The sequence below is a fragment of the Lepidochelys kempii genome, chromosome 3 (genome assembly GCF_965140265.1).
Source record: "Lepidochelys kempii isolate rLepKem1 chromosome 3, rLepKem1.hap2, whole genome shotgun sequence".
Taxonomy (NCBI): domain Eukaryota; kingdom Metazoa; phylum Chordata; order Testudines; family Cheloniidae; genus Lepidochelys; species Lepidochelys kempii.
Window position 1 is genome coordinate 142,098,056 of NC_133258.1, and position 7,746 is coordinate 142,105,801.

Consider the following 7,746-nt stretch of genomic DNA (forward strand, 5'->3'; position numbering starts at 1 on the left):
CGTTGTTTATGGTAGGGGAAAGGGTCTAGATAATTTTATGACCAAAAATCATAATAAAGATTAAAGATGGAAAATAACAGTCCAGTCCACCCCCTGCTATTGCAGCACTGTTCCCTAGCATACATTTTCTCCAGTCTAGTTTTAAATGTACACCCCATCCCTCAGGAAACTATTCAACAGCTGAAATCATCTTGTTATCAAACTTACCTATTAAGTTTTTCCTATTTTTGCTCCATTTCTCTCAGGAATACCCCTTTGTGACAGCCTAAATAATTCTACCACCAAATACTTGTAGTGTTGTCCTAGTTGCCTGCAGGTATGTCTTAGGCAAATTATACATATATAGTGCTTTTGATCTTTCCTTATGAATCAGTCTCTCCGGCTCCCTAATAACTCTTGCTGCTCTTCTCTAAACTTCCTTCAGTTTGTCAATATATTTATCAGAATGAGGTGTCCAGAAAAGAATGCAGTACTCTAAGTGCGACTGACCTTAGAACTTTTGAGAGCGACACTTTTACCTCCTTCTCTGTAACTTGATGCCACTATACATGCAGCCCAAAGATCGAAATACCTTTTACATGTCAGGCTGCAATACTAATCCATGTCTGATTTGCTGTACACTGTACCTCAATTTCTTCCAGCATTACTGCTCTGCAGGCTTCATCCTCCCACTGGATGTGTGTATTTAAAATTCCTTTTCTACAGATGTATTTGCTTGCATTTTAAAAAATGTGAATCTCATTTGGTCATTTCTTTAGGTCTCTTTGAATTACTCCTCTCACCTGATACATGTTTGCAATTCTCAATTTACTGCAATTTACAAATGTCATGAATGAGGTATTTATTCTCTCACTGAAAATGTTAAATAGGATCAGACTTAACAGTGATTTCTATGGTACCCAGTGAGACACTATATATAGTACTTTACAATGGAGTCACTGTAGTGACTGGCTCTCCCTTGTAAGCCTGGTTTTGACTCTTCCTTCCAACTCCATGGGCTGTGGTCCTGTGAAGCGCGAAGTATGAGCAGAAGCCCACAGCGACATTTGTTTTGTTTTCACGGGTGCTGTGTGCCGTTTATAGGCACCCTGCATGGGGTCCACGTCTGCTGCATGTGTGGTGGGCAGGCTCGATGCCAACGTTCTTGTCGGCACCAGGGTGGAACGTGCTGCTGGTACCAGGTCTATCTTCGGTGCTGACAGGACTGATGCCGAGGAGAGCTTCCCATTGTGGGAAGTCGGGTCCCTGCTTTTGTGCCCCACTTGAGCCGCAGCTGAGGTGTTGGGGCGGTCGGAGGTGTCTGCTTTTAGCGCTGCCAGCACCAAGGGTAAAAGATCTCAGAGGAGACCTTTTACCCTTTTGAAAGTCTCTGTGCGGAGACATTGGGGCTTCCTGCCTCTTCGCTTGAGAGGGTGAAGCTGCACTCCCGATTGGTTTTGACCTAGCAGGGGAGCGTGAGGGAAAGGGTTTACTTGTGCCTGTCTCCATAGGCAGCTGCACAGATTGCTCCATCAGGAGAGTTTTTAGCCGTAAGTCCCGGTCACAACGAGCCCTGGTTTTCAGGCTGGTACAATGGAGACACTTGGCAGGCACTCGCCAAGGCACTTCACGCATCGTGAGTCTCCGTCAGACCATGGCATAGGCTCCTTACAGGAGTCTCATTTCTTAAAGCCCCACAATACTACGACAGCTCTTCTCCCACTGGGGCACCCCATTGATAGATCCGTTTGCCACAACTCAGAACTGCAAATGACATCTATTTTGCTCCAGAGTGGGACTCGGGACCGCATCCCTAGGGGTTGCGTTTCTCATTCCGTGGAACAAATCCCTCATGTACGCTTTTCTGCCGATCCCACTGATACACAGGGTTCTACGCAAGTTCAGAGAGGACAAGGCCAGGGTCATACTTATTGCCCCAGCTTGGCCCAGACAGACATGGTATCCTTACTTGCTGCGCATGTTCATCCATCCTCCAAGGACTCTCCACAACAGACCAGTTCTGCTCTCCCAGGACAATGGTCGGCTTCTCCATCCGCAGCTCCAGAAACTCCATCTGATGGTGTAGTTCCTTCATGGTTTCAAACCCATGAATTAGCCTGCTCGGATCAGGTCCAGTACGTCCTCCTGCACAGTAGAAGAGACTCCACTTGTAAGACTTACCTGCAAAAGTGGAAACGGTTCTCCACATGGTGCTTCCACAGATGCTTGACACCCCAGACCGCGACCCTCCCTGACATCTTAGAATACCTTTTAAAACTAAAACAGGATGGGCTCTCACTCAGTTCTATCAGAGTACACCTCACAGCTCTCACCACCTTCCATGATCTGCTGGATGGATATTCACTTTTTGCCCACCCCACCATAAAATGCTTCCTCATTGGCCTGCAAAATCTCTACCCTAAGATTCATCCACCAGCAGCCCCCGGGAATCTCAACCTAGTTCTCTGAGGTCTTATGAAATCTCTCTGCGAGCCTCTGGCTACCTCACCCATGCTCCACATGTCTATGAAAGTAGCTTTTTTGGTTGCCATAACGTCAGTGAGAAGGGTCGGTGAAATAAGCGCCATGATGGCCTACCCTCCCTACAAGATTTTCTCTAAAGACAAGGTAACAATGTGACCCCACCCCAAATTCCTTCCCAAGGTGGTTTCTACCTTCCTCCTTAACCAGCCAATACACTTACCTGCATTCTATTCCAAACCTCATAAGACCCCACAGGAAGCGACATTACATATCCTCGACATCAGACGGGCAATTGCATTTTATCTAGACAGAACTAAGCCATTTCGTAAATCCCCATGGCTATTTGTCTCCACTACCGAGAGATCAAAGGGTGCTGCTATCTCTAAGCAACGACTCGCCAAGTGGATCTCTGACTGCATCAGATCCTGCTACCAGACTCAGAATACTCAACCACCAGAGGGCATCAGAACTCACTCTATTTGGGCGATGTCAACATCCATTGCATTCCTCCACAACATACCTATTATCGACATATGCAAGGCGGCCACGTGGACATCTGACCACACAGTCGCCAAACATGACATCACACAGGATACCACAGCAGACACCACAGTAGGCCACACAGTATTGTCTACCATTATCACTACCGCAACTCCCAAAATCCCACCAACCATAGTGGGTACTGCTTCACATTCACCTGGATTGGAGCACCCACAGGGACAGCACTTGAAGAAGAAGAAGAGAAGGTTACTCACCTGTGCAGTTAACTGAGGTTCTTTGAAATGTGTGTCCCTGTGGGTGCCGGACTACTCACCCTCCTCCCCTCTACTTTGGAGTCCTAATCAGACAACTCTACGGTAGAGAAGGAACTGAGAGGGGTGCAGGACGCGCATGCTCAGGCAGACCCTAATGATGCCGCGAGACAGCAGCTGAGTGCGTGTGTCCTGGCCAGGCACTGGTACTGAAGACAAGGGCGCCGGGACGCACTGTCACCTTGAGTGGAGCACCCACAGGGACATGCATCTCTAAGAACTTCAGTTACTGCAAGGTGAGTAACCTTCTCTTTTGTAAAAGAGACTTCAAAAAATTAGTGAGATTTTAGATGTTTTATTATATATTATTATTTACCGCAAAATCTATTTTTTTAAATGGAAAAGACAAACTATTTCTTGAGAGAGAGGACAAAAGAAACAGAAGTGGGAAATCTAGTAATGTTGTTTTATTGTAAAACATTTACAGATATGCAGCCTCTCTTCTTTCTTGTATATTGAACATCCATCAAATCTATTAGTTCAAGCCCTGCACCTGGTTCACCTCTTACTCCTCACAAGGCTGCATTGTAATTTGAAATGCAACCCTGATTTTGGTACTTATAGAAGATATGTCTTCTTTAAAATATAAATACAAGGTTATAAAAGAAACAGCAAAATCCTTCATCTCCAGAAAGTGAGGCTTTAAAAACTAATTTAAGATGAAGCCAAACCGAGGAAGCCTCCCTTGCAGGCAGGGACTGGGCACTGGATCTGTACTTATGTCTCAGCTCACCTCTTAATAAACAACTCTACAACCCACTGCTTTCCCATATATTAATTTATTATAGTTGTGTTAGGCAACACTTAAGTAATGGAGAGTAACTAACCTCTGCCCCAGTTAAGATTGGAGCAAACCTTCTATTATAAGCATGGATTCTAGTTTCCTGTGATTAAACCCCTCCCTCCCCCCAAATTCTCCAATTAGAAACTCCCAGAAAAATCAATGTTTCCCACAATTAAAATGAACTCTGACAGAGGGAGCCCTGCTGGCTGGGGCTGTTAGCCCAAGTCCTTCCAGACTTTCTGTAAAAGCACAAATTCTGTGTTTTTTCTTTGGCAAACAGAAACAGATTTCTAGGATCCTGATTATAAAATAGATTTTGACACCCCCCTTACATTTGCTAGGCAGAAACCTTTCTGCCTGAAATTTCACAGGCATGAATTTAATCCAGCATAAAATTTTTCTGGAGCATTTGAATGAAATTTCACAAGGCTTTTTGGAACAGTGGGGTGTAAGAGGGTTCCAGACAGGTAAGTTTGCAGTATTACCAACCTCAAGTGTTCTAAAAGCATGAGTTGTCTTGCCAAAAATCATGAGATTTTACAAAACAATAAAATTTAAGTTCTTTTTATTTGTCTTCTGGTTTTTGCACCTTTATGGGTCATGTTTTGTAGCTTTGCTTTGCGACCATGAAGGCTAGAAACTTTTTAAAATGCAAGCTGAGATTCTCATATAATCATTTAGTACTGGGTACTGGAGTTTGACATATATCAGATGTCGACAGAATTATGAGGCAAAATCATGGAAGTCAACAACATCAGCTGGTTCCAATTTAACAGGACAGCTTGGAGCCATAAGTGTGTAGAGGGTGCTCTAAAAAGTGAGGCAATTTCTCTCTCACTTTTTAGATATTTTTTTAATTAATTTTTTTAAACAGCTTACCTCAACACAGTTTGGTACAGAAACTTCACATTTGGTTAATTGTCTTTGAGTACTGATGCCATTAATTAAATGTGTAGGTATTAGGGAGGAGAAATTATTAAAGGTAGTTTCAGAGTAGTTAGGGTACTGCAGTGTTTTGCACTCCCCAATCGAGAGGACTAATGTACACTTACTTACCAAAGAACATAATCACTGCATATATTGCCTGCCTGCCTACATGCTTCATGAGCTGCCAGCTACAATGCACACTTCATAATGTACGTATGGCTCCTTGTGGATGTTATGAAGTCTGTATATCGCTGATGCCCAATGTAGACTTCTATAGACTATGTATTGTCCTGTGGTGAACTTTCTAAACTCTGCCTGGGAGTGGCAGGCAGGGAATTTAAAGTAGGGAAGAGGCAATATGGAAGTGAGAGAGTGAGGGAGCCAAGGGGCTGGTTCGGTGTCCAGTGGGAGGAAGTGGCCTGGGCGAGATGGGGAAGAGCAGGGTCTTGCGAACTGTGCTAGAACCCCTATGCATCTTGCAAATTCCATGCAGTCTTCTGTCACTAAACAGTTCTAAAACATTTATTCAAAATGTAAAGAAGCATGAGGCAAAAAATTTTTTTTCCTATGGTTCAGGTTGGGAAAAAATCTAAGGAAAGACCATTTTAAGTCTCTCCAAAACAAAAAACTGTTCAAAGTTTGGAAATTAAACTAAAATTCCAGTAAATAAAATAAAATGGGGTGAGTACAGTTATGTTTATCTGAAGTCAGTCAACCAAGAAATGTATCTTAGTGATGTGTTTCCAGAGGCTCTTTAGTCCTTTTTTTTTTTTTCCCCCCTAAGGGGAACTTTAATTTCAAATTTCTGAACTTACCATATTTTTTGTTTCTAGATAAAACTCCAACTGTTTCTTAATTTTTTTTCTGAGAAGAGCGAGGATTTCTTTCTTTCTTTCTTTTAACCTTAATTCCAGGAAGCCAAAGTTTTCCCCTTGGAATAATAACAATATTTTGCACATCTATAGTGCCTTTCATCCAAGGGTCCTAAAGTGCTTTACATGAATAATTCTTAGCATTCTTTAGCCTTTAGATGGTGAAAGCACTTAAATATAAATAAATACACACAACTCTCCCAAGAGGTGGGTATTATAATCCCCATTTTATAGATAAGGGAACGGAGCAGAAAGGTTGTCTTTTAGGATTGCCAACAATCCCTTATAACAAGATGTCCCTTATTTTTTCATTTTTGTACAACTAGATCAGGAGCTGCTGAGTGTTGAAAAAGCAGCAAGAAATACCTCTGGTGAATGTCAGTGAGCAGGCCCTCTCGGAGGTCCAGAGAGGCCCGGGCCACTTCCAGCTTTTGAGGTCCCTAGCCATAATAAAAATAAAAAATGATGACACATGAAAACAAAATAAGGCACCAAAAAAAAAGTGTGAGGCATACTTTGAATATTTCTTTATTTAACAAATGCTTTTCTTGTCTTTTTCTGCGCAAATGCACTAATTATTGAGGAAAAATCTAGCTTTCGTGCAATGTCACAGTTGATATTAAGCATGGTAAGCCCATTCAAACGCTCTTGTCCCATAGTTGAACAGTGATAGTTCTTTACCTGCTTCAACACATTGAAGGTGCATTCACCTGAAGCCACTGATACAGACAAACTGACAAAAATACGCAATGCAATTGTGATATATTAGGAAGCACCCCACAGAGTCCAAGTTTGAGTATTTCTTGAAGCAATTCCTTTGAGGTCCCCTTTGAGCTTGAGGCCCAGGCTAAAAGACTCTTCTGGGCCCCCACTCTGATTGGCCCTGTCAGTGAGTCCCTTGTAGTATTATTATTATTAATGATGATGATTGGGTGGGGTGCTGAGAAAACAATTCCTTATATTTGAACTACAATGTTGGCAACCCTATGTCTTACTCAAGAGTCAGTGTTAGAGCTAGGATCATCACTGAACATTTATATTGCCTAAAAGCCTAAAGCAGGCCACATTGTTCTGGGCACTGTACAAACATAAATAACAGATCCTGCCCTAAACTGTTTACAGTTTAAAAGACAAGACAAGATATAAAAGTTGGATGAGACAAGTAAGTGGGGTAAGTGGAGGAAGATACAATCAGAAATAATCATATGATGTGTGCAACTTGCAGCCAGACAATAACAGAAGTCATTCAAGGCCTCCCAGCTTCCAAGCCCTTGTTCACTCCAGTCCTCTAGCAACCCTGTGGCAGAGCAGGAACTATACACCTATGTTAGGGGGCTTATTTCTTCACTCTCCCACTTCCCTGGTCCTTCTGGCATGAACAGAGAGCAACAATACCCAAAGTCTGAAGGTGTAAACAATTCGATGTTTATTGGGGTGAACTTCCAGCAAGCTTAAATCCAAGTTCTTTTTTCCTTATTTTCAAATCCCAACTTACTTCCTGTTTGCCCCTAATTTATATAGTAATAGTTTTAGCTATACCTTAACCAGTCATTCTACTGAAACTTACCTAACCAATCCTAACATATTGTAACATGATTAGCTAACCAATTATATCCCCCACCTTAATTAGATTACACCCAGCAAAATTAATTATACAGTAGACAGAAACAATCACAGAACCAGACAGAGACCATGCCAATAAACAATAGCAAAGTGGGAACTATAATGACAAAACGATACAGAAGTGAGGATTTCACAACTATAAAGACATAAGGGTTTCCCAGCTGTGTCTATTGATAAGTGAGTTCTTACCAGACAGAAAACTATCAACCTAAATTTCCTTTTACATCTTCTAGGCTCTTCCCTTTCTGTGGAGGTGATAGATCAG